Source organism: Varroa destructor, unplaced genomic scaffold (assembly GCF_002443255.2).
Source record: "Varroa destructor unplaced genomic scaffold, Vdes_3.0 BEIS01000001.1, whole genome shotgun sequence".
Classification (NCBI taxonomy): domain Eukaryota; kingdom Metazoa; phylum Arthropoda; class Arachnida; order Mesostigmata; family Varroidae; genus Varroa; species Varroa destructor.
In genome coordinates, this window is record NW_019211454.1 from 49266461 (window position 1) to 49289743 (window position 23283).

At 43.5% G+C, this 23283-nt stretch overlaps 1 protein-coding gene and 1 long non-coding RNA gene across 4 annotated transcripts in view; both read left to right on the top strand.

The window, feature by feature from the left end:
- The window catches only part of spir (spire type actin nucleation factor), a 251696-nt gene that overhangs the window by 13722 nt on the left and 214691 nt on the right, over positions 1-23283 (top strand). The gene's annotated exons all lie outside the window — the stretch shown is intronic.
- On the top strand, positions 3384-14893 carry LOC147758755 (uncharacterized). The gene is made up of 2 exons (XR_015318673.1): positions 3384-13835; positions 14192-14893. It is a non-coding gene; the product is annotated as an uncharacterized LOC147758755 (long non-coding RNA).

The window sequence follows — 23283 nt, forward strand, 5'->3', positions numbered from 1 at the left end:
GCTTTGCAAAATGGATCTTCATTTTGATGTAATCTTCATCGATGCCAGAACTGTTATAGCCAATGGTTAGCTTGGTCTTTGTCTCAACAATCTAAAATGGGCTATGGCTTTATCGAAAAACGTTTAATAAACAGAAAGATTTCTTATTATCTGTCTAATCAATCATATAATTGTAGGTCGTTTTTTACGGGTGAAGCGGATTGATATAGATGTATATGTCTTTATCTTACTTTCAAACGGTTTTCACTGCACATGTATAGCCTCCAGTAGCCTTTCAGCTACTATCGATGAAACGCTTAATCGCACCCAGATTGATCATTCAGTTCTCCTCAAACCTTAGCTAACCAGAAAACAGCAACTGCCGAATACATCATTACTGGACACAGAAGATTGATTGAAATAGCATTATTTAGCTAACCATAGTGATCTGACACGTTGAATGCTATACGCAGATGATGTCCACGTTTTTTGAATTAGGAATCATTAGTTCCTTTTTTTATTTGGTTTTTTTCTTTCGGTGTCATTGCCGCCGTCGTTGTTGCGCCCTAGAAGGGTTCAGCGTTCCAATAGCATGGCTACGTCAATATTAAGGCGAATACTTTTTACATGGAAAAGTGGCTTTAAATTTTTATACCATCGCATGCATACATACGCGCCCGATAGGTACGTACCAGTAAACTATGTCTACAACCGTGTTGATATGGTGATGCTTATGTAATGTGTTAATTGCTATGTCCAGGCAGCGTGCGATCCTCCATAGGTGCGTCGGAAGGCAACCGCTTGGACCAGCCGCATTTCCGTGAGAGCGTGCTGGGCTGTGTGACGGCGGACGAATGCAAAATACGCCTTCCTCGATTTGGTGTGCAGGCGTCCGGCTACAGCAGAATCTCTGCTGATCTATAGTGGCCGCTTGCTCCGCAGTAGGCCTGACGGTTTTCAGCGGAAGAGCTCGCGGTCTTGAAACGAACGCCCCAGCAACAACGTCGTGAGACCACTAGTTTATACGCATACAAACATAAGTAAAAGATCGTTCTGACGTCGCATGCAACAAACTCGTCTATTTTTCGTTACGCCGGCTACACTAATTATACGACAGCCATACACGCGCGTACGAGAAACACAGAATGTAATAGTAAAAGGCCCATGCAACTAGCAAACAAAATTACCTCTGTGGCAGTTGCCATTCGATCGATGCTGCTAAGCTCTTGTGACAGATTCACTGCCAAGATAGTGAATTTGTACACGTGTTGAGTCGATCTTCGATGCAAGTCAGCCACTTCGCTTCCTTCATATGGCGAGGCTATGTGTATCCTATAAAAAAAAATGGTCGAAAGGGAAAAGACAATCTAAGGAGGACCATTAATTCGTAGCTTATTCGGTAGCGCACAGGATTATCCGAATGCATCATGGTGGGGTACGACAGGGAGGCCTGACAAAACATGTCGGTGGTAATAGCATCAATAAATGCGTTTGCTGCAGTTCCCTACATTATTCGAAATCCCTATTGATGTTGCTGTTTAGATACTGGCAGAATTTGTTGTCGTCGGCTAAGCCAACGCCGGAACGTTTTTTAGCTACGTATGGGGATGAAATTATATAATTAGCTGTAACGGTTTCTGTTAGCATGACAGGATGTTTTTTGAGCCGCTTCTAGTACTATGCGACTTTATGGTTAGCTCCTGCTGTCCAGCTACTACTCTTAAATGAAAAAATGGAAGCCATCGCCCGGTACAAATACGATTATGCGAAAATTACTAGTTTTTTTTTTGTTGTTATAATGATGACTACAATGATGATGTACAAATCGATTGATTCGTGAAATAACCCGCTTACCGCTGTTATTACTATTGCTCACACGGTGAGTGGCAGTATCACAAATTCAGGCGTATTCATCACATACGAAATCTAGCGGCTCACGAACGCTTCTACTACAGCCTCGGCGTCATCATCTTCATCAATGAAAGCCGCCGATGGCCGCCGGGTAGCAGGTCGGCTTTCGTCTGTCTACTGTCGAACATTTTTCGTTAGCAATAAACGACCTTTTCTATCTGAGCTTTGTGACGTCCCTTCTTGTGAACTGCACTCACGAGCGTCACGATAATCATCAGCATCATAATCAGTATCATCATTGACAACAACGCGAACCGCAACTGTGGCGCGAAAGAACACGCGCGTACATTACGTGCATTAAGCGAACGCCCCTATTTCCGCGTCGTGCAATGCGCATAGCCGGCTGGCTGCATCATGTATGTATGTATGTATATGTGGATTGTGGTGAATAGTAAAAGTTGTTAGTAATTTTAGCAATGATGATACTACTGTGCCAAAGTCATACGCTAATGTTAATAGCCCTCTGCATCAGCAGCAGAACTAGCGGGGGCATTAGCTATTTGCGTTATTAAATGTAAAATAGAAATAATGGTCGACAATGGTAACATAGAATATGATGCGTACATATTCGAATAACGTTTTCTTCGTTTTAGCAAAGTTATCGAGATAAAAAAAAAAAGCTGGCTATATACTATCTCCTTAGGGTTCGTCGATAGATTCTCTCGTGCCTGTAAACACACACATTCATACTAAATGTACGACGCCAAAAAAAAGAAAACGTATGATTTTTCTACTGTCAGAACAGGTGGAGTACTTGTTTTAAAACAAAGCGTTTGCTAAGAAGTGATTAGTTGTCGCTGCGAAATTAGAAAGAACGTTTTGTCTACAACTAGCGAGCTTCCCGTGCTTCGAGCGGACCTAGATATTGATTGACTTCGCGAAGAGGGCAACAACAGCTGTTTCAACTACTATCAGTTATAAAGAAGTTAAGCTTAATTTGGTGGAGCACTACGCTGGTGGCGATGAAATTAACGTTGTAGGCATCCTTTATTTCATGGAGCAACAAACCAGGGAAAAGTCTCGTTCAGCAGCTAAGTTGATCCTTATTTTCAAACGTTGGCGAGTATTTGCAGAGTAAGTATCTGCCTATCGGATGTCTATTGACAGAGCATTCCGCATCCCTGTTACTACTAATTCTCAATGGTCAGTGTTCGGTTGATGCTATAGTCCTGATTCCGAAACCATAGACATGTCGCATTGCCATGCCGTAAGCGAAAGTTGTTAGGGTGAAGATCACCAAAAGTTATACAGGTATTGCTGTTAGATCGCTGCTGCCAGTACCATTTATATGGTTTCATTTGATCAACTGGCGTGTTAATGAAAAACCGAAGCCCGTCGTTACTGGAAATTGTGTTAGGCGGACATTTCGTTCAGCTGGCTTTAATGAACAGGCGCCCTCGATGGCTTCTTTCAGGTCGGAATTATTCTTGAATAAACCTTGAAACACAGCAGAGAATGCGAAAGTAGCTGAGTCCTTGCCGTTTATCGCAGTACCCTCACACCCCGCCGCATTTTGCATCCTACGAAGATAACAATGCGGCTAAGTAAGCCATGCGAACTGTTTCCCCTTTATGTGATGCATGTCTCCCCGGCACAAGTCGAGTAAATTCCCTGGACATTTTTTCTTGCAGTGATTAATACTGACAGTTCCGCGCACACGCCACTGCAAAGTAACAAAGGTGAAAGTCATAGGTATACACTTTATGCATACAGAGTGGGGCATTCGAATTCGGATGAACTTTAGCTAGAATTGTAGCTAGAACCCAAGCATGCGTTCATCCGTTGATTTTCGTACCAGAAGAGCCCAAGTTCTTTTTAGAACAAAGAAAAAAACTCCTCGTGGTTAAAAGCAGTGTGTCGTTTTCAAAATTCGAGCGAAGATTAGCTATTATCCCCTCACCTTTTCACGACCCACGAACTCCATCAGGATGAAAAACCGCTTTGTTCCAAATCAACAGCCTGCGTTGTCACTGGTTCTCTCTAAGCTTATGGGAAATCCGGAGGGGTTCTCATGGGACTACCCAGAACATCTTCAACAATGTTTAAATTTAAAAGGCTTAAAAATCTATCAAAATGGCTCAAAAGCCATTTTTGATACACCTAGGCCTTTAGCATAAAAATTAACGGTCGCTTCATAGAAAAAATGTCTAATTGATCTTTTAGATTAGATCCAACGGTTAGTTCTTTAGAAACTTTTTGGCGGCTCTTTGCGCTTTTGAACTTTTTGGCAGGTCTGAGCCCTTGCATTTCTGTTGCCCTTGGCCTGTGACCAGTTTAATCCCGGTGGATTTGTTTTGTCAAAAAAGACTGTTTTGAAAATGATTTGTGATTTAGGTTCTCGACAAAAGCTGTAGTCATGGTTAATGGTTAATATATATTTATACACATATATAGAACACGGTTCCTATAGACGTTGCTGCCTGTAATATTATCGATGTTTGTTTCAACTTAACATTTTTCTTCTGTGAACGGGAGGAGGTCAGTGTTCCATTTGGTTACGGTTGCCACTAGTTGTCGTTTTTATTATTTTTCAGTGGTTCTTTGTTTCCTGAAAAAGCTAATTACTTTAAAAGAAAGCGGAATCAGTAGCATTTCAGTATTTTTCTTTCCGGAGCATCTCAATACGGCCCGTGTTTCCAGCGGCCCAGCCGTTACCAATTGGGGTATTGGTCGCTTGTAATGGCAGCGAGGTGGCGGCGGTTGCTGTGTTCTTGCTGGTACGATATGGGCTGCTATGACGGCTCGAGCGTTCGTATCTTCCCGGTTTGGTTGCTGGAAGCCGCGGCGCCAACAGCTGTAGCGCTGGCTGGAGCAGCTGTATCTGTATCGATGTCGGGATTTCAGCCAACTTGGGCAGGATGTTGGCATCAAAACGTGGAACTGACATTGTTGCCCAAGAGAGGGGTGTGATCCAAGTGAGAGGGAGGCAATCGCTGCGACGATGCTGGCTCTCACTGCCGTTGTTACTACGTCCTCGTAAATGGTTAAAACGTTAACGGTGAGGGCGGCGTTGGCTTCATGGCACCGGCTAGGCTACGCAATTGCTGATGGACGAAGCTGTTGGTGTTGAAAATCTGTTACAGAGCAATGGCAAGTAAGATGTCATTTAAGAAGAATGTATGCATTTTTCGGCGTATGTATGCTGTTTTTTAAGCCCATGTATATCGTTTTCGTCTATTCCTTTCTTCGGGGTGTGTATGCATACAGATCTGCTTGTTACTATCGATTATGTGGTGGCGTATGTAAATAACGACGCCCCCGATATTGTCGTCACCGTTTTCATTGTCGCTGCTGGGACATCGAATCTAAAATAGAAATGTGCAATCTCGACCTTACTGAAGTGTCTAGCTAATGTGTAGCTATTCTGACGACAAATTCGATCATTGGTGGAGTTCTGATGATGTCTATAATACCGATACAAGTCGATGCTGTTTATTGCAATAGTCGGTCAATAGAAGTAGATAGACTCACATAAAATGACACTGGCTTCAGTACGACCGCTGGTGTGAACATTAACATTGTAACGTTCACGTATCGAAATTTAGCGCCAAAACGACGAGATGCAGGTGGCAACCGATGGTTCTAGCGGGTGCCATAATCCCCGTGCTCCGTTCCATCCCAAGATAATGTCAACCGTCGATCAGCTAGCTAGCTAGCTAGCTAGCTAGCCAGCCAACCAGCCAGCCAGCTAGCTAAGCATCAGTCTCAATGCTCTTCCTTCCGCTGATCGATCTGACACGATCGTAGCCAAACGTCACATCCACAAGCCGGCACTTACAAGCTAATAACACAAGCAGGAGAAGAAGCAGCAGTGACCGCAGCGTGTACGACGCCAGCTGTCCGCTACGGTTAACCAGAGCTATAGGTTGGTGGGTCGGATAAGCGGATTTTTATGTCCATGTACGCCAACATCGTTTTCCATGGCCTTTTTATGCCTCCGCACTTATTCCTTCGTTCCTTGATGTCAATCGTCTGTCCAGGGCAGCCAGGTTACAGGCAACAGTGATCGTGGCAGTGGCCTGTGCGATGATGATGATGATGCGGATGATCAGGGATTCGGAAAATATTATAGAATTTCCGTCTGCTAGTAGGGCGGCAGTGAACGGCAACTGCGGCGACGACGACGACGACGACTGCGTCGGTGGCCGCCGAACGACATCGCCACGGACCACGGTCACCGGAAGTTCGATTTATGTTGTTAAGCAGCTTTCTAATCTTGCTGTAGTTGCATTATAGTTGTTATTGTCGCTGACGTTATTGATGACGCCCGTGACGATCGTGGTGACGGTATTCGTGGATGACGCTGGGATCCGTATTGCTGTTGGAATGGTGCGCGTCTATGATGTAATGAATAGATAGGAAAGTGTCAGTGGTTGTGGCCTTTGTAATGGCGGGGCGCTCAGATTCAATTCGTAGCCGTTTCGTTCGCCACCAAAATGACCAATTCCGAATATCCAGCGTCCGATACGATCGCGACCACGGCCAGCCAGCAAGCTCAACAGCTAAATAACAATAAATATTAACTGTTGATGCTTTACGGCTGTCGCATGGCCGCGGTGGGACTGACGATTAGCAAAACCAGCTGCAGCTCTTCTTCACTCGATTCGAGCTACATCAGCTATAATAAATAGTCCCTCGAAGCACAGACCATTTAGTCGGATACATCATAGTTGGCTTCTTCCGACAGCTGCAACAGAGGCAACTTTATCATAGCGTGCATCGCAGAGTCTCATCTACGTAACGTGTTACGAGAAAGGAATTAAACAGCATTGTACATCATCGTTCGAACGTGATTGACCATGACGTGTCGGTGACACGAGCTGCGTATCGAGCGGATTCGCTAACCACAGAATCGAAAACTATTTACAGAATGTAATGTGCTCGCTCGTTGTTTTTTTATGAAATAATTCACCGAGAGTGTATACTAAAGTAAACAAACCTAAAAGCGGGTATTGGCGTAACAGTCGCCGCGTCGCTCTCTCCCCTTCTCTCGCCGCTCACGACGTCTGGACGAGCGTGTTTGCCATATTCATTCCTGTTTAAATAAACGGCTTAGACAAAAACAGACCGTGAAAGCCTGACAGAATTTCACCACACACTAAATAGGATCTCAATCACATATTTATCATTATTGGATTATTATAGTGTATCAGAAGTATTTAACACACGAAAACTGTCTTTTGAACGATACACCGATAGCCATCGAGCCAAGAACAATGCCAGGAAATACAGTGAGCCTTATGCGCATTTGTCGTCTGGCGGTTTTAGGAACCGGAACGGTAAAATAAGGTACGTTGCTCTATTTAGCCAGTCACGTTGCCGCCGAAGCCGTCGCGTAACAAACAAACAGAAATCGTCTGCTTTTTCAATGAGTCATTCGCGTCGGCTTCAAGAACAGCTGCCCGCCTGTTCTCTCTATGAACCAATGCGACAACGATCCGTAGATCTTCACATAGGCTAATGCTATAGCAGGAACGGTGGCTCAATGGTTTGTCTAGCGGCAGAGACGCTGGGCGCTAAACCTGCGAAACTGTTGCTACGCCGGTCAACCGTACCGCTCTATCGGAAGCGGATCTTCCGTAAACTTTACGTAAGGATTAGATTACAACGTTGACGGCGGCATCGCTGATGATCAGTTTAACAGTAACCATCTTCTATTTATCAATCTGAACCTGTTCAAATCCACAATCTTAGTAGTACTAGCAGTATTATTCTAAAGTGATTCGTTGATGTGGCACTACGTCGTGCAGTATAGTAAGCCTTTCCTAATTTTCATTTAACAACGACGTTCGAGTCAGTTAGAACTTACCACTGGCTTTATTCGTGGCCATCGTCACCCCATTCTTTTTCACTCGAAGACGAATCTCGTGATGGTAACCGCCGATGGTTACCCCTTCCACCATGGCTAGACGAAAATGGTTTCGTCCGACCGTTCAAAGCATTCGCTCAACTTTCGAGTTGAGATTCGGCCCAAGCCTCAACCGAGATGGGGATACCCAGCTTCGTGTATCAACCGAATAAGTCCGCTGCTTACACGTCACTCGTTGCAGTTGCATGTCTGTCGGTCTAATTGAGTTATTTTAGCGTCAAACGGTGCTGCGTAGGCCAAAGTCGCTAGCTTACTAGAACTCTTCAAATAGCTTTAATGGCGCTTTTAGCCAACAAAAGTATTCGATGATACTCCCTGTTCCGCTTCATCGTTGTTATAGCAGTTAATGATAGTTGCAAACTTTTTGGAACAATGATTTAAGTGATTACGCTTTATACTATATATTTATAAAGTTAATATAATATATGACCGTTAAATATGTCACGATAAAATCGATCAATTTACTGCTTTTACCCGAATCATGTCCGTACGCGTGTGGACATACTATCAAGCAATGAACAACACCGCTAATGAGATAATATGTAACATTACGACGTTACTTTCGATATTATGTAAATTCTGGAGGAGACATCATCATGGTTTCATTGCCAAGCTTTGCTTCGATAAAAAGAATTTGATTTTTTTTTGTATCGAAATGTATCTCTAACGTCCAGATTTGCTTAGGTCGTTAGACCTTAAAAATTATATTTCACCAATATGTCTAGGACAGCTACGATTATTTTTTTTTTTGTTTCCTGTCCTGCTTCAGCCAGTATTCTCTAAATAATTCATATTAGTCGACGTAGTAGTTTGGGTTAGTCTTGGCGAAAATACCTGTCTTCGTGGTAGCTTAGCGGGTAGCGCGTTTGCCTACTAATTTCAGGGATACGGGGTAGACTGGATTCAATTCGAGCGTAGACATACTTCATCTCGGTGCTGGTAGCCAGCCCTCTGATAAAGTGCCTAACAACGTTGCCGAATTTGACATCTCAACATGTATACACGCAAGGCAAGATTGAAAGTTACAAGGATAGCTAGTTTGCTTCTGTCTCATACCACGAAATCTAGATTTCTGACTTGTGATTGTTGTTTCAATAATAATTCTTTTTTAAATAGTTCTTTTCCTTCGCTTGAAAAGTTGACAGGGAAATGGCGGGCCCGCTGCCGTGAGATGGTTGGGCATAAATTTTCGATGCAAAACAACCTAGTATCGCCAAGGGAGGGGCATCGGGTATTCGTTAAGCGGAAACCATGAAAAAAAAAAAAAAAAAGAGAAAAACAAGTAGAAAAGCTATCGATCAACGTCATTATGCAGCTGACCATCGACTCGTTGCTTGCTCATTTGTTCATTGGCGCGCACGCGCCTGCTCGACGCTTCGCGTCGCCACTGACGCGCATTAATGGTATCTTTTCCATTCCAACATCCTCTTGTCTTTCGCGACTATGAGACCTGTCATGACGATGTCGCATTGCACTTGTCTTGCCTTCCCATATATACCGAAATACACACATCGATGTATCTTACATGGATCTGTGTACGGTCTAGCCTGCCCGTAGAGCTCACAGTTTACATTACTGAGGATGCAGACGACCACTATGATCATGATCATGGCGTTGTTGTTGTTGCTGATAGCGCTATACTGCAACCCAGCAAAATATCTCGTAATCAGCAACGTGACATGATAAAAATCTAAGCGATAGCGACGTTTGTACGCGCTGTTTTTTGCTGTCGCAGTAGCGGCGCACTTGGTGGCGACAATGACGACTCTAACAGCCGAAGACGCAATCAGATGTTTTACATTCGCAGTGATACTTCGGTGGAGGTTGACCACCGCCTAAAGCTTTTAGTCTTCCAATCAAACCATCGGTCTGACTATTCATCCATTTTGTGTAGTTTAGCGTTGACAGGCTGACCTGCGATGTCCATTGCGAGATCTTCAAATGGAAGCGAGCGCAGAAATTTTGCCAACCCTTTTGAAAGGGCGTGATTGAGCAGGCCTGCAGCGGAATAAATTACATAGAGTAAACAGCCGACTCGAGTCACAGTGAAAAACAATAATAATAACAACAAACTATCGAATCATAATAGCCTATAAAGTAGTATATTCTGGCGTGAAGGACGGCAAAATCTATTTGTATACGGCACGCCTAAAGCAGTGAGAAAACCGCTACCAAGCTGATCCGGACCCAGCACTGATCTCCGTTGGGAAAACAGCGTCGATAGCGGTCTGCGGACGTCGTCTACGGCAGATATATACACCGATACATAATGCAAGCCGGGGATAGACGATGGGCTGTAGTACGAAAATAGTGTACAATATAATGTAAACAGTGGTATATTGCGCTAATTTGTGGCTGAGGGTAATTCGAGTAATCTGCTGATCCATCCATCCGTGTGCCTTTATCAGGGGCCAGATTTGCTACCCTATTATTATTTACCAGCCACATTGACAAATGACAGTTTAAACTGAACGCAGGAAATGTCACTATGGAATTTATTCAGTCGCGTGCCTACCCAGTATTAGCAGCGACTGGTTTTCGAATGGTTTGAGATGGATAGTGCGGTCGTATTGCGTTTGTATCCTTATACTTCGCAGCTAATACAATGAAGCGTAATAAAGCTATAGTTAAAGAAAAAACACTCTGGCCAAATGAAATGTGCTCACGGCATTTTTGTCGGCGTTAAGTAAATTAGCCGTCCGTATAGGTTCTTTTTTGCGTTTCTACTGTCATATATAATGACGTAAAATGTTATTTCTTTGCCCTGTTACTCTCTGTATATCAATCGCTCGATTACTACGTCCATAGAAGAACGAAGCCAGAGAAATAAGCATTTGAAAAGAGTTCTATTTTGCCCACACAGGGTGTAAAGGGATGAATTTGAAAACCTTACGAAACTAAAAAAGCCATAACGTTTTCGAAAATCAAATACGTTCCAGATTAACTTTCCTTCGACACATTTTGGCGTTTTTTTTTTGAATTTTTTTGTTCTCTCAAGTAACCAGCTGGCTTTGCGTTGTGAGAAGCGCACAAAGGACTCTGAGCAGAGGGTCATCTATGTTGCAGATTTAACCAGTCGCAGTTGTGCCTCAGTTGAAGTGTTTCAGTTCAGCTTACAAGCCGTTAGCCTTTCTCTTGTTGTTTTGAGTGTATCCCAAATGAATAGTTATCAAAACACTCGCTTTAGTACAGCCCTGCAGATAATTAAATTCTCAAAAAGCACATGTCACCTTTATTCCGCGCTGTTAACGAACTGTGTCGGGTTCAGGAAAAATCGACATTTCCGGAAGAAAATGTCCTGCACCGCAAGTCTACTCTTCAGACGACTAGGCCTAAGAGGCGACTCACGTGCCGCTGCCAGTTGCCAGATCACGGCGCTCAAACGAACCAAAAGACATCGTTGATGTTTTTTCCACCGACTTCAACCGAAACAACTTTATATACGTGCTGAAACGATAATTTCATCCCACTGTTTTTAAGTTACCTATATATATATATATATATATATATATAACTTTATACACTGGTTCCAGCATGCTTTTGGCTAATATAATTTTTTACCGAAGAATTATTTCGTTACACATTATTATTATCGTTATTATTATTATTATGAGCCTTATCACATGTCACAAATATCATATATTCACAAAGATGTGTAATATGAATGTTAACTTGCATATGGCAGCCTTCTAATTACCTCTTCTCAGAGGCAAAATAGGCGATTCTTCTCGCATTTTCGCCCGCTTTCGTATTCGAAACTTAAGAAATATATTCAGGCTATACCTTAGCCCTCGATGTCGGCTGCTGCTATATGGTAGCCATTGCTCCTGTAAATGTGTTTGCAGGAAGTTCCACTAGTTCCCATAGCTCCATTTAGCACCCCAGTCAATCCTTGTTCGTTCCGGACACACGAATTACTCCGATGATGCTCAGCGCTTAGTGTTCACCTGCACCACGTTTTTGCCAAAATGTATCTAGCCCCGACTGCGTCAGGAGATCTCATAGGCACCTTGCCCAGAGCAGCAGGTGATGGCTGTATGGTGCCGCCGTCGCGTTTCTGCCGATCGTCGTGGTGTTACGGATCTTGATGGCCGCTGCTTTGACGCACACATAAACCCCACGGCGGACTTGATTTTTCCAGGAGTTTTGTGCGTTCCTATGCATGCTCAAGCTGGCTTACCTCATATGAAAAGCGCTAGGCATTGACGCGGCCACAGCGACTAAAGTAGTAATGTTCAGTTAAGCTCATGGTGAGCTGTTGAGGGTATCTTGAAGGAAATAGGGGACAAGTGTGGGCATCACCCGTCACCAGCAACCTAAACTTCGCAAGCAAAGAACTAACGCAAAAAACAGATGATGGGATTACTCAAGATGATGATGATGATGATGATGATAATTAAGTAAACAACGCAGTAAAGATTCTTTGACGAAAAACAGGGAAAGGCAACAAAATTTTAAAAAAGCACAGGCGAAACGCAATGAGTAGCAAAAATTATATCTAATTCGTGTAATAAAACAATGAAAGACGGCGTTCGTTCGTACACGTTTGACGGCTCTGCTGCTGTTGTTGTTATCTCCGTATTTTTGATTTTTGCTTGTCGCATCTTGTTCTATCGACCACACTTTTATACAATATAGTAGTCGTACATGTAGTGATATACCAATTCAACATTGAGTAGCGCTGCTTGTTAGCAGCCGGTTTTAACAACGCGAAAAAATAGGCATGTATGTAGAAGTGCCTGTATTTCGTATCGTCAGGGATTCACGCCCGTGTGGGTGTATTGGCGCTGCATTATACAGTGCCGTTATACACCGACTTGAACTCGTCATATCACCTACTGTTGATTTATCGTCGATAGTTTACGTAATGGCATTGTATGGACACGCCGAAATTGTACCGTAAGATCACACCCTTGACTAAACAGACGACTAAATAAAGCTTCCTGTTTTATAGACGAATACTGAACTGCTGCGGAAAGCAAAACGCTATTCAATCACACGGTTCAATGCCTGTTATCAAATATCGCTAATAGTAACAGTCTGACTTTTTTTTTTTCCTACTACTGATGTTTCTCTTATAGCTGTAACTTTGTTATTATGTTGTGGATTCGTTTGGTATATTATAAAGCTGATACATCAAATCGTCTTTTAGCCCCAATCGTTTAATTTCTATTACTCACTAATGTTATTTAGCCGCCAAAACCAAAAAGCTATAAATGAGTTAGAGCTCGCGTAACCGTGAAGCAACGTATCGGCGGTGAACTTACTTCGACTTCTCAGCGGCAGAGTTTGCGACATCGAATTTCTCGGTTTGTTTGTGAGCTTTAATGGAACTGCTAGTGATAGTATTTGCGTTTCCATCCTCACCGCCGCAACCTTATTTATTACCAAATCTACTATTTAAGATCCTGCGTCTGATGACGGTGATAAAAGCGACAACAACAACCTTCGCCCAAGATTGTACCATTAGCTTCATTGCGTTTAAACGAGTCAGGCATCCATTGAAACTGGTACGCGCACAAGTTATATCTTCCGACTTTTTAATTACCTGCACTTGACCCCATTGTCGCAGACGCCATTGCGGTTCTCATGGTACTAACAATCACGGCCAGAGTTTGTCTGTTCATCTGATCTCATCTGTCGTTGTTGTTGCTATTGCTGCTTTATACGTATACGTGTGCTCGAATAATAAGAGCTTTTTGTAATGTAAATGTTTGTAATAGCTAATAATGGCGTGTACGGTCGTGCATCCGCTAGCATTCGTGAGTCGCACGTTTTCCTCTGGCGTTCTCTACGCAGCTTCCACAGCACTGAGTAACAGCATCAACTGTAGCCTTATGTTATGTTATGTGCGGAAAATCGCAGAATTCTGCACTGGCGGGCCCTAACGTCAACTCTAGATCGACCGCAAGGATCAACGTCGCTACTACGGCCGTTGTAGGGGCAGCTGTCTTAGTAACAGCCATCGAACACCGTACGCGCTGATATCGCCGTTATTTACAATATTGGTGCTACTGAACGAACTCTATACAGTGAGGCGTATCTTCACTAAGATCGTTGCCGATTGACTGAAGCTGTGCGTGTGAAGTTTATATAGAATTGAGAAAACCGATTTTCTTTTATATCTAAGCGACAATATGTAATGGAACGGATTAGTAACTTTTTTGATAGACTTAATAATACGTTTAAACTGTATCTCAGAATGGTTCTGCGGTACCAATAGATATTAAAAGTGGCAGGCCCCAAGCCTTTTGTCTGCGTTTGCTCTCATTTTAGCCAACCTTCCAAGTATTTCGATTGCGGCTGATCTCGAGATATATTATCATCTTATCGGATATATTAAAATGATTCAGAAGATAAATATAACTTGAGTTTGATAAGGATATAGTTTTTTTTCTGTTTTTACCACATAATTACTGCATGGCCTTACAGGTTGTTCTTTAATACATCTCTCCATACGAATGCTACGACTACGGTAAACAACGGATGCACGAAGTACAAAGCAAAGCAACAGAGGAACAAAGTGCAAGACCGAGAGAGTGGCCGATGATCTCCATAGCAACAGCGGCTGGAAGACAACTACGGGGGCGTCTGCAGCCAGTTTACCCCAGCTGCAGTGGCGGGCGGCAACTTTTTAAAAACACGGCAATAGACAACAGAAGAACTGTCATGGTCGTCGCTCCATGGTCGTAGCACTATACAGCGATGAGGGTGTGTGCAGTGTTTTTACTTGACGAAACAACGTCCGGCCAATCTGATTTGGTAGACTATATGACGTAGTACGGAAAAAAAAAAGCAAGTTACTAAATAAAAATCGTAATGGCTATACAGATAACAGCGACAGCACTAACAGCCTCCAGGCTTGTGGGGTTATTGCGTTCGAATTCAAGCGTAGACACACTTCGTGTCGTGCTACAGTGTCTAACGTTGCAGGTATAATGTTCGAAGCGCTTAGTTTACTATTACCGGGCCTCTCACTGAAACTAGACAAGCTAGCTAATGGGAGCTGAAAAGTATGAAATGTATGTTTCGTTTTTATTAACTTGTAGTTCGGGCGATATAAGAAAGTTTTTTACGTAAGCAGCTAAACAGCTATTCTAAAATAAAGCCGAGCTCAGTGGCTTATTATTCTGACACTTCGCGCTCGCTATTGCAGCATGCTTATTATAGTATAACTTACTTTACATGTAGGGAAGCAAATTTGTGGAGTAGATCTTTGTGGCGCGTGAACTTCCTAATGCGATTACCCTCTCAATGCTATTGTTCTAAAAGGTTTTTTGGTAGCTTGCTTATCTGCCTGTTGCTACCGGCTCGATTTGCCCGCTCTGTCCCTCTTATACATTTGGATATTGCTTGCTTGTAATATTTAATTCATAATACGTTTCCTCTACGAGCTATTTCTCCGTTTAATATATAGTCGAGAGGCGTCCAAACTGTTGTCTCGTTTCGGGTAGTCTGAATGTTCAAGACTGTAGCACGATAAATGCCCATTGCAGCCGATGCTCCTACTCCCGGTTGAACCATCATTTTGATGACAACTATGACGACGACGACGACGATGATAAAGATAACAATTTAAAAGGCCAAAAAATCTCAAAAAAAAGTCCTACCCGTCGTTTGCACACCAGCATTTCGCCGGTCGATGTCAGCAGCTGAACTACGTTGGTAGAAGCTCGTGGCAGCACCTCCAAGCTCTTCTGGTCGGTCGGGCCCACGATACCCAGTACCTATAACCAACCGTCTGCTCATTGGACCAACTTCACGGCCGATGACGTGCCATAGGTTGAACGAAGCCACTCGTCGGTTATGGCATTCACTCGCCACAAATGGTTTTGTTCGACGACGCCTTTGCCGACGATAAGCCAAGTGAAATCGTTCGACATTTCCGAGGTAGAACAGGAAAGTCTGGGCAAGTCGGGAAGCTGTTGCCCATATGAAGTCCAGTTCATCACCATTTTAAATAATATCCGCCTCCTCCGCAGAACAGCGGCTGTTTCGATCTAGCTATCATTGCCATTGATGGCAAGCGCTGGGCGGACTAGCATAGCAGTGAAACGTAACATCATATAGTTGTATTAGATAGGCAAGCGAGCGAATGAAATAGCATCGGTGCGTCTGTCGCGAACCGTTTTGGGAAGTTCAAGTTTGGGGGGTGGGAGTAGCGAGATAGTTAGGAGACTAGCTGGCTGAAAGAATCAGGAGGACCTCAAGCTCACCCAAGCTTGAAGGCGGAACATTTTTCTTCCCTGTTTTTAGCCAAAGTTATAGTACTAATGGTAAATGTAAAGGCAGACAGACATTGCTGTTAAAATCAACGTGTTGAGCGTACGACACCAAGGTGGCACCGGCAAATGAAGAGCTGCATGGGTATTTGCAACAGATACACCGGCGCTTGCATCGAGGTGTTTCTAAAGTAATATTTCGCTAGCCGTAATGAAATGGTATTACTGATTTTTAATCCACTTCATTTGCATCCATCCACTCGAACAAGCGAGATGCATCGGATGTGTCGCGAACCATCGGCCGCCCACGTCGACTGGAGCAATGGTAACGGCAATAACAATAATAGAACGTTAACAATCGTTCGTATTTCAACTTCGACTTCGAAAATATTCTTCGTATTCTACGAAAAAGCGGCGAACTAGTTATTGCCGTTGGCTGTTCCTTGCGGCCGAGTCAATTCAACTGTGATCCGTTGGATGGGGAATAAACTTCAATGGAGATAATATAGACTTTTTGTACTGTTTTGGGAACAGGCGCCTCGAGCAAAGCTTTTAGGGAACGGTAAGGTAGATATGTAACAGCTAGCGGCGGTGATATTGACGATACAATAGACTAACAAAGACGCGATGATTACAGCTAACGAAAATCCTCAAGTGATTCTTTTCGTACTGACTGATATTGGGTACAATTTATTGCCGTCAGGAGCTGACTTGAGCATGTTTTATTGCCGCTCTGCAACAATCTCACGTATCGTACCATATGCATGATAATAGCCTACATACTCCGCGTATTCGGTGACAGGATACTGTTGTTTCTGTTAATGAAAACTCCATTCAATCAATTGGGTAAACGCAATCAAGGTCTATATGTGGTGGTAACTTCTCAGACGCATTGTTATGAAGGCTGTCCATTTTACCAAATGATTGTTCTTTACTTCTTTTCTTGGCTGATCACTAGTACTGCTGGTACTGTTTCTAGTAGCATATGCCCGTACAAGAAACTCGTCAATTATCCATCGATCCGTGGTGGATCAGGGATCAGTGGTGGCAGGAGTAGCCGAAGCAAATCAACGATGTCGACCTGTCGTCCGTTGTTACGCTTTCCCGATTCGGAAATGATAAATGTGATGCACGTTATCGGCACGTTGACACTTGCATCTACGAGGCCATCGGCAGAGAGACCTGCCTCACACGCGATATTGTGTCCATACAGCCGTAGCACTGATTTGCGACCGACCGACCGACCAACTGACCAACTGAATGAATAACGAGGCCAAAAAAAGCCGATCTAATAAAGAACAGCGATATAGAGAGTAACAAAAAATACTCAATAAGAATATATGTCGGTAGTACCAGAACCTGATAAAATAGCACAACGCCTTACCTACGAATGCATATGATATAAATATCTACTAGTTGAAGTTATTATTAGTTCAACCGGGGGGTGATTTCCAATTCTAACACGTGCAACAACAGAACGATGTCACCAGGCGCAATATGGCACGAAATGCCATATTGCGCTTCGTGACAACTGGAACAAACGGGTTGTCGTGGCAAATAGTACGAGTGCCTGGTTTCGTAACGAGTAATTAGCTAGACCGAAAAGACCGTGATTATAAGATATCTGACGATTTCTCATATGCTATAAAATATGTTCGTTTGTATATAAAGACCTATGAAACACAGACATGAGTTGATCAAAGGCTGTTCGGTCCTTTTTTTTCCTTTGGCGACATTGGTTATATTATATAGATAGATGTTGCTTTCGATCCTTTCTTTCGAAGTGTTCTGCAAGATTTTCTATCATATTGCTAATAAACTCTTATTGCCGATAGCCCACCGGTGCTAAGAAAGTAAAAAAGGAAAGCACCTTTTTATCTGGATATGCCGGTTCGCTGATATTGTGGTCGCATTGTTTTGAGATATGTTTATTATAATACGATTAGGATTATTGCCTGCAGTGTCGTAAATGTATACACTTACACGACACGGCCGTACCGCAAGTAGAGCTGTGTCTTTGCGTACGTAATCTCTGATTTGCATCTTCGCATGAACGTATTTATCATCATTTAAAATACAGTAACAGTAATACTGGTGCCTACGAACGATTTATCCGTTCATTGCTCTACGACTATGATCTGCATCGAAGATGGGGGAGACAATTGGAGATGAAAATGGAACAGGAAAGCCGGGTCTTCGTCGGATGATTGCGGTTTGTCTCTAGCCTTCAGCGACGCAGCTTCAACCAGAAAGAACACAAATATGCTCACACCTGCCTTTTTAGCTGTACTGCCATATGCATAATATATAACAGTATTTAAAAGGATTTCTCAATGGTCGACATGACAATAGCGATCCTCAAGCCCGTCTCGGTCGTTCAATTCAATCAATAATTTGGACGAGTATTCGTGGCTCACTATACTTCAAAGCGATATCTCAGCATCTCCTTATTTACAACGCGAGAAAAGTAAATGACAAAAACAGTCTGTGTACCCTGCACGCATTCGATCTACAATACATGACTCAGTTTAAGCTATATCTAGTAATTAGTTTATTGAGCTCAGACTGCTGACGAGGCAGCGTGCCATTATAGTAACGGAGATTGCGAGAACCCATTGTTTCTCAGGTGTGTCATACCATTGGTCCGGCTCCCTTTCCAAGTCGATGTTGCGAGTCGGGAGTAATCATTTTCATTTATATGTCAACTTGCATGGTTTTTCGCTGCGCTGCACCCTCGCCATGGGAGCATACCGGCAGTTTTCTTCGTGAAAAAGCCGCTTAACCATCGTTGCGTATCTGGGAACATGAAACGCAAACAGCCGACGGAAGCCCGCCATTTTTGCGGGTGATACCGCACGAACTAGTTTGGCAGTGAATAAATTCACCCGCTGGCCGTCCGTCTGTTACGCTGCTGCTGGGAAAAAGCGGCCGGGTAAAAGAGGGATTGCTTACATCTGTTCAGTCCGCTAACACGTTTGCCAAAAAATCTTAGGGATAGAAGAAGTGATCTAAGTTTGAAACCGGGCGTAGACATACTTGCGTTCTGACGATTATTAATTCCTCATTAATTGGCAAAAGTTATAACAGCATTCAGAAACTCGACCAGTCATTACTTTGACCATAAAAGTAATACGAAGTTATCGATAAACAAGCAACGATCACCAACAACGACCAGCTTCGCAGGAGAAAAAAAACCCATGTAAGATGAGCAGAATGAACGGATAGTGTCAGCGTACTTGATTAATGTGTCTATCTATTACTAAACATTTTATAGCCCCCGTCGTCTGTTGCCACCAAGCGGTCCAGCATGCAGAACCGCTAAACACAAACTACCAGTATTTGATGCGTTAAGAACGACTACCGTAATAGCTGTAAAGTTACTCCAGCAAATGATTTGTTGGTCTACGTTAGTAATTGGCCGGCTTCGGCTGATCTTCTTTAGAGCTTCAGCGTCCGTTCCTGGTTGGTTTGTCTATTGCTGCTGCTGCTGCTGCTTCTGCTTCCGCTGCGACTATCTGCGAGCATTCCGGTTCGAAAAAAAAGCTCACTAACCAGCCAGTCATCAGTCACCGACGCAACCGACGTTAATGGAGCGTTTTGCTGAGACAGATCTTTGCTAGGACGCTACTTTCGCCGGACGTTTGGTTGTGGGTGGTAGTTCGTTAACGCTATTGGCTGTTGCTCTTATTGGCTGGGCCCTCAGTTGTGCACGCAAAAATGAAGGATCGCCGATTGACTCGAGTCGGGTAGCGAACGATCGATGAGGACATGTCCTTGACAATTCTGTCAAGGTGGTATTATAGCGATAGTGATTTTTAACTATTGATGACGGTTGCTGCCGATATCATCGGCGTCTGTTGTTGTTCCCGCTGCTGATGTTAGTGGTCTCGTCACAGAAGGCCAATAACTTGGTGTAGAAGGAGGCTGTATACGCGTAGGAATTGCAAAATTGGCCATCGCTAATATTATTTACAGTAGAGCAGAATGGTAAATTTACAGACGAACGATGTAATGAATAACTGGGAATTTGTTTCGCATCAGCGTAAGAACGCTAAGGGCAAATATAAGGCTTAACCATTATCCATTGGGGGAGGGGATGAAAATATAAGTGCGGGGTAAAAATTTCCACGAACGATAACACCGGCTGGCGTAGTGATAAACTACTAGAGGCAAAGCGTTCGACACAAACAACAACAAGGGTAACAATGGCCATCTCAGTCCGACACTGGACAATGGACAGTTTGTTTCTGAGAGATCAGCAGTAGCGGTTGGTAATCGATCGATAGGTCTACAGGGGCTAAAATAGAGACAACTAATTGAACATGCGGTCGTCCATGTTTTAATAGTTTCCCTATACCGGCAACACAGAAATAGTTGTTTCTATTACTACTTGCCCGTTTGATTGGAACACTGGACGTGTTTGATGAAAACAAAATAGGATCAAAAGACTAGAAAAAAATATGACGATGTACGTACCCAGCTTAAAATGCAGGATGTGCTGCATCGACCTTCTGTGTGCTGAGTAGAGTTTATGAGATTTTTGTTACCAATATTAACGAAGCGGTGATTCTAATGTATTTGCTAATATTTGAGCAGTAAATCTTTGTGGGCTAGAGTGTATGGTGGCTATATATGGCGATAGAAAACATACGTATATTTTCCTAGTACATACAATCGTTGTTATTAGCATATTTTGTGCACATTTTTTTTGAGCGTATAGTCACGGATTAGAGCTGAATGAAAGAGCTGAATGAGTGTGCATATCAGCGTGTGATCTGTTCACGAAAAAATCCGTACGTTAGCCAAGACGTGGGTGTTAACACGTTTATCGCTACATATCTCCGCCTCACTTGCCACAAATGATAAACCCTCCAACTATCATATGTACATCATCACCCCCACTGCCATCATCATTAGCAGCATAATGATTTTTATTGTCATTATCGTCAATAACGTTATCACACATGGTCGAAACCGCTTGGGAACGTCGACGGTGGATAGATAAATAATGTTTTTCAACTTCTTTTTGTCGCTTGACTGGTCCCTTGGTTCGTCTATCTGTGTCTATCGATAACGGATGCTATTTTTATGCAAAAAAACACATAAACCAAGACGAAACATCTGCTGTCGAAGTACTGCTGCTTGTTCAATATCAGAAGCGCGTTTTACTATTGCCACTACCTTTACCACTATTATGACTGCTACCAACATGTTACCCCTCAATGACCCGTGACACCGAATATTTATTTTGTCTATTTCATTACGCCAACATTGATTTTTCTTGTTATTTTATTAGTATATACTTGGTATTTAGAGATATATAGATCTGTATTATATTTTTACGAACGTCGACTTTCCATCTCGAGAACGGCTGTCCATCTACGATTTTACATAAAAACATCGCGTCGTTAATGATTACACGTCATTCAGCGCGATTTTGCAGTTTGTGGGCGCTTTCGTCCTACGAGCTGACAGAGGGACTGGCTCATTCATGACGATCCACTGGTGTTCACTGTTTCTATGGCAAAAGACAAGACCAGTACGTTTACAACGTCAACTTCCCAAAGTCGATCATGGACGGGACTATCGTGTGGGAGATACACTACAACAACGGTAGCTGAGTAAACTCTCTGTTGATTTTTTTTTATTGCTTTCTTTTCGCTTGGTTGACGCCCCGCGACATAACTATGAAATGTATAAGGATCGTCGACAAATGACTCGACGTCTCCGTCAGATCAAAGGTCTCAGAAAACTGATCAGCGATTTGCTGCTAGGTTATGTTTGGCTATTGATCACTCGATGACGATGTACTAAGCAATGTAAGCTACTCGCTACGGTGTCTACTTCCAGCAGCCATCCCGCTTTACTAGAAAAAAACTCGATTCTAACTGCCCGCCATCTTAGTTTTACGTCTTCAGTTAAACAGTAACAGCAGCAGATGTTGGTACCTGTTTGACTTCGGTTCGGAGGAGAGCTGCTGTGGATAAACTGTGCAATGAAGGAGCGGATCTGAAGTGACACCGGTTTGAGAAGGGAGTGCGGCTCAATCGACTGACTGTCCAGACAAATACATTCGAACAATTCTAAAATTTCACGCCGTTGTTGCCAACACAAGGGGATTCACTTGTTGGATTCAAGCAGAAGCTGCCACTGTCGTCATCGCTGTCAGCTCAGAGAGGTTTCGAATAAACAATGAAAAAAAAACCTGAATAATGCTACGATTGGTAAAAGTCAAGCAAAAGGCAACCGGTTACCGTGGATCAGCCCCCAAACGCTACTTCCCCAGCTGCAGCTGTGAAACTCCATTGATCATTGTCGGGCAACGGTCTCGGTTTAGGCGACCGGCTACTTCAACTCGGGCTATCATCGCCACCAATGCCTCAAGTGATTGCAACCAATTTATGTGTAACTGAAAATGTCAGAATCGTCTATAACTGGGCTTTGCGCAGTCTATCTCCCTGAGCCTTTCACGAGCCTCAGTACTAAAGAATACTTTGACAATCAATGCGGAGGTGGCAGACGCAGGTGTTGGCCTGTTCTGACAGCAACCGGGTGCAGTGGCTAGAATCCGGCCGTAGCGGTTACATCGTATTTCAGTGAGTGTTCCTCTTTTCGGCAGCATTTGTCATGTGATACCGTCGTTGCTTGAGGAGAACGAAAGGCATCATGTGCGTTTGCCTTAGAACCGGACGAGCAAGTGGATTTTTCTCAATGAGCACTGACAACAAGCAGAGGAAGCATTAAGGCCACGCGCATTCTAGAAATGGACAAATTGAGCCTTCTCAGTTAGACTATGACACAGTTCAGTTACGGCTGGCTGACTAGAAGATTAATGACTGCTCAACGGTCAGCCGCTACTGGCCGGAAAAAGCGCCCACTAATGGGCGCTGCGGTAACCGCATCCAAGCCACAATAAACGAATCTGAGTCCCTCAGCGAGTTAATAGTGAACCGGTGCGGCAAGACCCAGTCCAGTTTCGTTATCACCAGCGTCTTGGCTATGGCGGAGGGCTCTTCGTAGTGGGGCCTATCCACCATTTAATCCCCCATATCTCTCTTTCTCTCTGAGTGTGTGTGTCTGGCTGTCCGTCCGTCCGTCCGTTTATGCCATACAGCATCTTTCTAGCCTTTCATTACGGTCTTCTCTGGCGACGGAACCATTCAGTGCTCAATGTTTAATGATAGGAAATTTCGCTGGGCATTTACTGCTATAATCAGTACCAGCTTCATCACCATACACATTGAGGCGAGAGGAGCAGTCCAGCCTATGGCCATGGCCGCGTCCGTACGATCTCTACCATCA